This window comes from Berghia stephanieae, chromosome 12 (genome assembly GCF_034508935.2).
Source record: "Berghia stephanieae isolate SIO BIC M18660-M18661 chromosome 12, UCSD_Bste_1.3, whole genome shotgun sequence".
NCBI lineage: Eukaryota > Metazoa > Mollusca > Gastropoda > Nudibranchia > Aeolidiidae > Berghia > Berghia stephanieae.
Genome location: NC_088371.1, coordinates 30,837,212 through 30,847,653, shown reverse-complemented (window position 1 = coordinate 30,847,653; position 10,442 = coordinate 30,837,212). Strand labels below are relative to the sequence as shown.

General features: G+C 42.6%; 2 long non-coding RNA genes across 2 annotated transcripts; both read right to left on the bottom strand.

Annotated features, from left to right (window-relative positions):
* Positions 1-8,468: 8,468 nt before the first annotated feature.
* Positions 8,469-9,209, bottom strand: LOC144958127 (uncharacterized). The gene is made up of 2 exons (XR_013642348.1): positions 9,177-9,209; positions 8,469-8,879 (listed from the first exon to the last, which is right to left on the bottom strand). It is a non-coding gene; the product is annotated as an uncharacterized LOC144958127 (long non-coding RNA).
* On the bottom strand, positions 9,208-9,674 carry LOC144958209 (uncharacterized). Its single transcript, XR_013642382.1, has 2 exons — positions 9,465-9,674; positions 9,208-9,269 (listed from the first exon to the last, which is right to left on the bottom strand). It is a non-coding gene; the product is annotated as an uncharacterized LOC144958209 (long non-coding RNA).
* Positions 9,675-10,442: the final 768 nt, after the last annotated feature.

The following is a 10,442-nucleotide window of genomic DNA, read 5'->3' as shown; positions in this document are numbered from 1 at the left end:
ATTATAACCAGTACCAATTTTATTGAGCCTGTCATGAAATTATTCATGTGTAATAGAATGTCATTAGGTATTACTACTGTTGCTATAATATGTTAGCATCAGTTGGTGTGTGTATGTGTGTGTGTGTGTGTGTGTGCGTGTGTGTGTGTGTGTGTGTGTGTACAGAAATAGCCCATCCATTGTGTGTCTAACGCGGCAGGTCGTGATTCATCAGTATGTGTGTGAGTGTGTTTGTTCCGACAGGGCGTGAAACAACAAAATAAAAACACAAACAAAACCACATGTTACCAAAGCAATAGAAAAACTCAAAGCAATAGAACAGAAACCAAAAAAAAAAAAAAAAAAAATACAGAGGCCACAAAGTAAGAAGCACATACAAAACACGCAATGACTACACGGAACTGAACGACACAATAGCCAGGATAGAAATCGAATTACACAACAGGCGAAGATAACATTTTTAAAATGAGCTTTTATATAGCGCGATATCCACTAAATGTGCTCAAAGCGCTATACAAGGGGTCCCTGGTCAACAGCAACATTTAACATGAAGGACGGGACATAACGCCATATTAGGCGATATTATAATTTTTAGGACAAAGACAACGCTGTTAAGGCCAGGTACTCATTTTACACCTGAGTACGGTGAGAGAATGTGAGTAAAGAGTCTTTTCCAAGGACTCAAAGATAGACAAAGTCAGAACCACAGACGGTCAATAACAAAAAACGAGACAAACAACGGTACACAAGCGGCGAAATATCAACAGACATACATGACCACTACACCGATTTCACAACAACAACAAAAAATACTAACAGACGAACAGAATGAACAGCTAGAGACAAAGATCTCCCTAGAAGACCTACAGCACCGTTTAGACAACATGAACACGAACACGTCCCCAGGCCCCGATGGCTTAACGGTGGAATTTTTTTTAAAGTTTCTTCCCCCTCCTTAAAACAAAACCCTTCTAAAACTAACCAAAGAAATATATCAAGAAGGACAATTAACAAACAGTCAAAACACGTCGTACATTATAATCCTCATACACAAAGAAAGGAACACAACAGGCGGCAAACAATACAGACCCATTTCTTTCTAATACAGACTACAAAATGATAGCCAATACATTAAACAATAAAATCAAAACTTACCTACCCCAACTGAAAGACCAAGAACAAACATGTAGCATCAAAAACAGAACAATAGAGCAACACGCAAACTTCATCAGAGACCTTATAGAATATGTAAAACAGACAAACACACATGCATAAATTGTATCCATTGATCAAGAAAGGCTTTCGATAGGTTAGAACATAGCTTCTTACACAAAATACTCGAAAACACCAACATAGGCCCTTATTTCAGAAGATGGATAAAAATACTTTACAACAATCCCTCCAGTTGTGTGATCGTAAACCAAGTAATATCTGACCCCTTCCAAATCGATCGGTCAGTACAACAGATTGCCCTCTCGGCCCAACTATACATTTTATGTCTAGTAACTGTTTTAGAAAAAAAATGGAGAAACCTGAAAATTAAAGGCAACAGAATCTCCAGAAAAAAAAAGCAACAAAAACGCATCATGTATGCAGATGATACAACCCTGTTTCTAAGAGATGTACCTAGCCTACATAAAATCTTATACACTTTCAATAGTTTGGGCCTCGCAAGTGATGCCAAAGTAAATATTCAAAAGACCAAAATCATGAATCTCGGACCTGAACCCTGGGAAACTAAAATAGCCCAGGTACCCAACATTCAATGGCTTAACCAAATCAAAATCCTCGGAATAACATACTGCCAAAGAACCAATACACCGAAACATATAATTTGGAGAGCAGTGAACCTGACATCTATCCCTATATAACGAGTCACATCTAACACTGCTGCTATCTATTTCTTTAAAGTTGCACTTTATTACTATCTGTTAAGACCACAACATTGGCCCTCAGCTACTCAACTGCGAAGTACTGCTCAGCTGTATGGGCCCGATCATGCCATGCCTCCAAGCTAGACCCCGAGCTCAACAACGCCTGCCGGATCATAACGGGCCAGCTGAGAGCAACACCATTACCACTGGTCTACCGTGCAGCAGGAATAGCCCCACCACACATCCGGAGGGAAACTCATGCCCAAATACAAAATGCAAACAGGAAATGGACCAGAGACACCCCCTTCATGACCACAATTGCCCCAAAAGCAGGCTCAAATCAAGAAAAAGCTTCCTCACAGTAGAGAGCCTTCACCCAGACCACTCAGCATTCTTCCGCCTGGACAAATGGGTAGAATGGGACAAGACAGCAAACGATGCCCTCCAGCCCCCAACAGAAAAGCTCCCAGCAGGCACAGACCTCAAGAGAAAAGAATAGGTGGCGTTGAACAGAGCTAGAGCAAAGGTGGGAAACACCGCCACCAACCTCTTTAAATGGAAAATCTCACCGGGCACTGAATGCCCATGCGGTCACCCCAGACAGACAATGGACCACATCCTGTCCGAATGCTCGCTGGGACCTCACTGCACCAATGCTGACCTGAGGGAATGCAACCAGACTGCCCGGGACTGGCTGACTCACTGGCGCGACAAGATATGATGATGACTATCTGTTAAGTGGCCAGGAACTCGAGCCCACCTATAAGAGGCACCGGGTGACTTCTGTCTTTGGGGAAAACTATTTGACTTCTAGTTGTCTTCACCTACTGCCACTTCTTCCACAGAGACGCGACATTCACTCCCACTGGTGTCCACCTCCCATGGTCTCAGGTTCATTCCCATTGGTGTCCACCTCTCATAGTCCCAGGTTCACTCCCCACTGGTGACCATATTCCATTGCCCCGAGTTCACTCCCCATCGGTGTCCATCTCCCATAGCCCCGGATTCACTTCTTGGTGTCCAGCTCCCAAAGTCCGGATTCACTCCCCACTGGTGTCCATATCCCTAACCCTAACCCTAACCCCGGTAACCAGGGTACTTTCCCCATTAGTATCAATGAAATAAAAAATACACACACACACACACACCCACACACACACACACACACACACATACACACAAGAACACACACACACCAGAATGGGAGAGACTTTTATTAATGAAATTCTTTGTCATGCTTTAGCGTTCCCTCTACTCGTCTGTAATAATAATGAATACGATGGGTCCCCGCGTTATATTGAGATCCCATCGCTCTGGCGACTTTGTCCGAGCACTTTATTTTTAAAATTATTACTCTCCATAGCAGAAATGCGTCCTATAAATAGATACCGCTATCCCTCTACGACATTGCCACCATTGGAACCGACAAAGCCAGGTTCAAAAAATATACTGACGGAAGTCAAATCCGCCATGCCACGAGTAAAAAAAACTGTTTTGCACTAAAGTGTCAGAGCCCTGTCCGAGGGGGATCGCTTTTTGAAACAATTCCTTCTTTACGTAGCGGAAATACGCACGACCAATAACGTTAAAGTCGTGGACATCCCCCCAACCCCCTTCCTTCATTTTGCGCCCTCAACGATATCACCCTACGACACTGCCACCAGAAAGAAAGACACCATCTTCCTATTCCTCTTCTTCTTCTTATTATTATTATTATAAATATAACAAAATGAATGAGCACCGACGGAACGGCTCTGGCGGCTCTTGTCCGAGCTCATTATATTTAAAATTATTACTCTCCATAGCGGAAATGCGTCCTACAAATAGATACCGCTATCCCTCTACGACACTGCCACCATTGGAACGGAAAAAACCGCGTTCCAGAACTATAATGCCGGAAATCAAATCCGGCATGCCATCCTTCTTTACGAAGCGGAAATGCGCACGACCAATGACGTTAAAGACGCTGACATCCCCCCCCCCAACCCCCTTCCTTCATTTGGCGCCCTCAACGATATCACCATACGACACTGCCACCAGAAAGAAAGACACCATCTTCCTATTCCTCTTCTTCTTATTATTATTATAATAAATATAACAAATTGAATGAGCACCGACGGAACGGCTCTGGAGACTCTTGTCCGAGCTCATTATATTTAAAATTATTACAATCCATAGCGGAAATGCCTCCTACAAATAGATACCGCTATCAGTCTACGACACTGCCACCATTGGAACGGAGAATGCCGCTTCGAGAACAATACTGCCGGAAATCAAATCCGGCATGTCATCCTTCTTTACGAAGCGGAAATGCGCACGACCAATGATGTTAAAGACGCTGACATCCCCCCCCCCCCCCCCCGCTCCCCTCTTCCTTCATTTGGCGCCCTCAACGATATCACCCTACGACACTGCCACCAGAAAGAAAGACACCATATTCCTATTCCTCTTCTTCTTCTTCTTATTATTATTATAATAAATATAACAAAATGAATGAGCACCGACGGAACGGCTCTGGCGACTCTTGCCCGAGCTCATTATATTTAAAATTATTACTCTCCATAGCGGAAATGCGTCCTACAAATAGATACCGCTATCCCTCTACGACACTGCCACCATTGGAACGGAAAAAATCGCGTTCCAGAACTATACTGCCGGAAATCAAATCCGGCATGTCATCCTTCTTTACGAAGCGGAAATGCGCACGACCAATGACGTTAAAGACGCTGACCCCCCCCCCCCCCCAAACCCCTTCCTTCATTTGGCGCCCTCAACGATATCACCATACGACACTGCCACCAGAAAGAAGGACACCATCTTTCTATTACTCTTATTATTTTTATTTTAAAATATAACAAAATAAATGAGCACCGACGGAACGGCTCTGGCGACTTTGTCCGAGCTCTTTATTTTCAAAATTATTACTCTCCATAGCGGAAATGCGTCCTACAAATAGATACCGCTATCCCTCTACGACACTGCCACCATTGGAACGGAAAAAATCGCGTTCCAGAACTATACTGCCGGAAATCAAATCCGGCATGTCATCCTTCTTTACGAAGCGGAAATGCGCACGACCAATGACGTTAAAGACGCTGACACCCCCCCCCCACCCCCCTTCCTTCATTTGGCGCCCTCAACGATATCACCATACGACACTGCCACCAGAAAGAAGGACACCATCTTTCTATTACTCTTATTATTTTTATTTTAAAATATAACAAAATAAATGAGCACCGACGGAACGGCTCTGGCGACTTTGTCCGAGCTCTTTATTTTCAAAATTATTACTCTCCATAGCGGAAATGCGTCCTACAAATAGATACCGCTATCCCTCTACGACACTGCCACCATTGGAACCGATAAAGCCACGTTTAAGAACTATACTGCCGAAAATCAAATACGCCATGCCACGAGTAAAAAAACTGTTTTGCACTAAAGTGTCCGAGCCCTGTCCGAAGAGGTTCGCTTTTTGAAACAATTCCTTCTTTACGTAGCGGAAAAACGCACGACCAATAACGTTAAAGTCGTGGACATCCCCCCACCCCCCTTCCTTCATTTGGCGCCCTCAACGATATCACCCTACGACACTGCCACCAGAAAGAAAGACACCATCTTCCTATTCCTCTTCTTCTTATTATTATTATAATAAATATAACAAATTGAATGAGCACCGACGGAACGGCTCTGGAGACTCTTGTCCGAGCTCATTATATTTAAAATTATTACAATCCATAGCGAAATGCCTCCTACAAATAGATACCGCTATCAGTCTACGACACTGCCACCATTGGAACGGAGAATGCCGCTTCGAGAACAATACTGCCGGAAATCAAATCCGGCATGTCATCCTTCTTTACGAAGCGGAAATGTGCACGACCAATGATGTTAAAGACGCTGACATCCCCCCCCCCCCACTCCCCTCTTCCTTCATTTGGCGCCCTCAACGATATCACCCTACGACACTGCCACCAGAAAGAAAGACACCATCTTCCTATTCCTCTTCTTCTTCTTATTATTATTATTATAATAAATATAACAAAATGAATGAGCACCGACGAAACGGCTCTGGCGACTCTTGTCCGAGCTCATTATATTTAAAATTATTACTCTCCATAGCGGAAATGCGTCCTACAAATAGATACCGCTATCAGTCTACGACACTGCCACCATTGGAACGGAAAAAATCGCGTTCCAGAACTATACTGCCGGAAATCAAATCCGGCATGCCATCCTTCTTTTGGAAGCGGAAATGCGCACGACAAATGACGTTAAAGACGCTGATACACCCCCCCCACCCCACCCCCCTTCCTTCATTTGGCGCCCTCAACGATATCACCCTACGACACTGCCACCAGAAAGAAAGACACCATCTTCCTATTCCTCTTCTTCTTCTTTATTATTATTATTAATAAATAACAAAATGAATGAGCACCGACGAAACGCTCTGGCGACTCTTGTCCGAGCTCATTATATTTAAAATTATTACTCTCCATAGCGGAAATGCGTCCTACAAATAGATACCGCTATCAGTCTACGACACTGCCACCATTGGAACGGAAAAAAATCGCGTTCCAGAACTATACTGCCGGAAATCAAATCCGGCATGCCATCCTTCTTTACGAAGCGGAAATGCGCACGACCAATGACGTTAAAGACGCTGACACACCCCCCCCCACCCCCCTTCCTTCATTTGGCGCCCTCAACGATATCACCCTACGACACTGCCACCAGAAAGAAAGACACCATCTTCCTATTCCTCTCTTCTTCTTGTTATTATTATAATAAATATAACAAAATGAAGAGCACCGACGGAACGGCTCTGGCGACTCTTGTCCCCAGCTCATTATATTAAAATTATTACTCTCCATAGCGGAAATGCGTCCTACAAATAGATACCGCTATCAGTCTACGACACTGCCACCATTGGAACGGAAAAATCGCGTTCCAGAACTATACTGCCGGAAATCAAATCCGCATGCCATCCTTCTTTACGAAGCGGAAATGCGCACGACCAATGACGTTAAAGACGCTGACAACCCCCCCCCCCCCCACCCCCCTTCCTTCATTTGGCGCCCTCAACGATATCACCTACGACACTGCCACCAGAAAGAAGACACCATCTTCCTATTCTCTTCTTCTTCTTGTTATTATTATAATAAATATAACAAAATGAATGAGCACCGACGAACGGCTCTGGCGACTCTTGTCCGAGCTCATTATATTTAAAATTATTACTCTCCATAGCGGAAATGCGTCCTACAAATAGATACCGCTATCCCTCTACGACACTGCCACCATTGGAACGGAGAATGCCGCTTCGAGAACAATACTGCCGGAAATCAAATCCGGCATGTCATCCTTCTTTACGAAGCGGAAATGCGCACGACAAATGACGTTAAAGACGCTGACACACCCCCCCCCCCCCCCCGCCCTCCCCTCTTCCTTCATTGGCGCCCTCAACGATATCACCATACGACACTGCCACCAGAAAGAAAGACACCATCTTCCTATTCCTCTTCTTCTTATTATTATTATTATTATAAATATAACAAAATGAATGAGCACCGACGAAACGGCTCTGGCGACTCTTGTCCGAGCTCATTATATTTAAAATTATTACTCTCCATAGCGGAAATGCGTCCTACAAATAGATACCGCAATCCCTCTACGGCACTGCCACCATTGGAACGGACAAAGCCATGTTTAAGAACTATACTGCCGAAAATCAAATCCGCCATGCCACGAGTAAAAAAAACTGTTTTGCACTAAAGTGTCCGAGCCCTGTCCGATGGTGGTCGCTTTTTGAAATAATATCCTTCTTTACGTAGCGGAAATGCGCACGACCAATGACGTTAAAGACGTGGACATTCCCCCACCTCCCTTCCTTTATATGGCGCCCCCTACGACTCTGTCACCAGAAAGAAAGACACCATCTTTCTATTCTTCTTAGTTTAATAAACATAATAAAATAACTGAGCTTTCATACAGCGCAATATCCACTAAACGTGCTCAAAACGCTTTACAAGGGGTCCCTGTCCAACAACAATACTTAGCACGTAGGACGAGACATACGCCTGTTAGGCGATATTACAATTTTTCGGACAGGGACAACGTTGTTAACTGTCAGGCATCCATTTTACACCTGAGTACGGTGAAATAATGTGAGTAAACAGTCTATTCCAAGGACACAATTATGCGCCGAGCAAGGCTTGAACCCAGGAAAGCGAGTGTCATACCACTAGTCCACATAGCCTTCTTCTTCTTCTTCTTCTTCTTCTTCTTCTTCTTCTTCTTCTCTTCTTCTTCTTTCTTCTTCTTCTCTTCTTTCTTCTTCTTCTTCTTTTTCTTCTCTTCTTCTTCTTCTTCTTCTTCTTCTTCTTCTTCTTCTTTCTTCTTCTTCTTCTTCTTCTTCTGCTACATCTTCATCGTCTTCTTTCTTCTTCTCTTCTTCTTCTTCTTTCTTCTCTCTTCTTCTTCTTCTTCTTCTCTTCTTCTTCTTCTTCTCTTCTTCTCTTCTTCTTCTTCTTCTTCTTCTTCTTCTTCTTCTTCTTCTTCTCCTTCTGTGAAAACGAGACAAAATTTACAATAAAATTCAAAGTTTATTATTAAAAGAATTACAATTAGTATACCATTTTTTTTTGAATTTCAGGCAATATATAAATATATATGAGCTGTTTCACGAAACTTTCTTCCACGGCCGACTATATGTTCCCAGGGAGTGAGATGCAGTTCAACGTTGGTTTGTTGTCATAATAAAAGAAAAGAAATGGACTGTGGAGGCTTTTAGAAAATAAGGTCTTTGTCCTCTGGCCATGCTCGCATTTTATATGTTAAAGTTTTATCTTTAATCTTGGCAAAGGTTCTGTGAAACTCTGGGAAGGCTGTCCTGAGTGATCTTATAAGACATGGATCCACCGTCGTCTTCCTTCTATAGGCTCCTAAATAATGGAAGGCCATCTGAAGTTCGTCCTTAGTAAATTTATTCCTGGCCGTCACATATATCTGGGGAAAATAAGAAAGAAAAGAAAAAGAAAATGTATTTGTACTAGAAGAGAATTAATCTACATGAGTGGGGAGTGGGAGGGAGGTATTTTGTTACTCCGATGTAACTTAAGAATTAGATAAATCTCTTTACATCTCCTTAGAGAGACCCCCCCTCCCCCAAAAAACCACCACCCCCCCCCCCCCCCCCCCACCCCGAACTTTCCTAATTATCTCCCAGTAGAAGCCGATCATTTACTCGGTAATTTTTGTATTACGTAGACAAAGGAAACAAAGCCAAACTCATAATTTACTTACGCCTTTTAAGACCTTGTCTTCTCTGATGCAATTATTGGGCACGTCTCCGGTTTATTGCAGACAAAGTCTTTGTGAAATATAGCACACTTGTATCTGTTTAATTTAAAAGAATAAACATAGATATTTGAATCATCTAAAGCCGTGTGATTATTAGTTTTTATTAAAGAAATGTTTAATCCTTTACGGCCAAAAACCTCACACTATGACATTATTTTTTTCCGAGAAAAGACCAGAAAAAATGTAAGAAAGACAGGTGCACCATGTTCATAATTAGTATTGCATACATACCGGGAACTACAGGTGACAACGTTGAGGACTCTACTGAAGGCAAAGCCTGGACGTCGGTAACGATGGGTGGCTCAAAATATACTCTTGACGTGCTGGGCTCGTCCAATCTTAACTCTTCACTTTGCAAGCATTGTACTGGAATAAAAAAATATAGATGAACTGAACATTTCATATGAACCTTTTTTTTTTAGACAGCCTTTATAAAGCGTTTACCACCCCGCCCAATTTACAAAGAATTACAATTAGTATACCATTTGTTTGGAATTTCAACAAAATAAATGAACTTAACTTCAATTTAAATTTTCCAGCACATATAAATATATATGAACTGTTTGACGAAACTTTCTTCCACGGCCGACAATATGTTCCCAGGGAGTGAGATCCAGTTCAACGTTTTGGTTTGTTGTCATTATAAAAGAAAAGAAATGGACTGTATAGGCTTTTAGAAAATAAGGTCTTTGTCCTCAGGCCATGCTCGCATTTTATCTGTTAAAGTTTTATCTTTAATCTTGGCAAAGGTTCTGTGAAACTCTGGAAGGCTGTCCTGAGTGATCTTATTAGACATGGATCCACCGTCGTCTTCCTTCTATAGGCTCCTAAATAATGGAAGGCCATCTGAAGTTCGTCCTTAGTAAATTTATTCCTGGCCGTCACATATATCTGGGGAAAATAAGAAAGAAAAGAAAAAGAAAATGTATTTGTACCAGCCGAGAATTAATCTACATGAGTGGGAGTGGGAGGGGAGGTATTTTATTAATCCGATGTAACTTAACAATTAGATAATCTCTTTAGGACTCTACAGAAGGAGGAACCTGGACGTCGGTCAGCGATGGGTGGCTCAAAATATGGCTCTTGACGGCTGGCTCGGCCAAGCTGACGCTTGCACTTGCAAGCATTGTACTGGAATAAAAATATAGATAACTGAACATTCATATGAAACTTTTGTGTAGAACAGCCTTAAGAAAGCCGTTAACCACC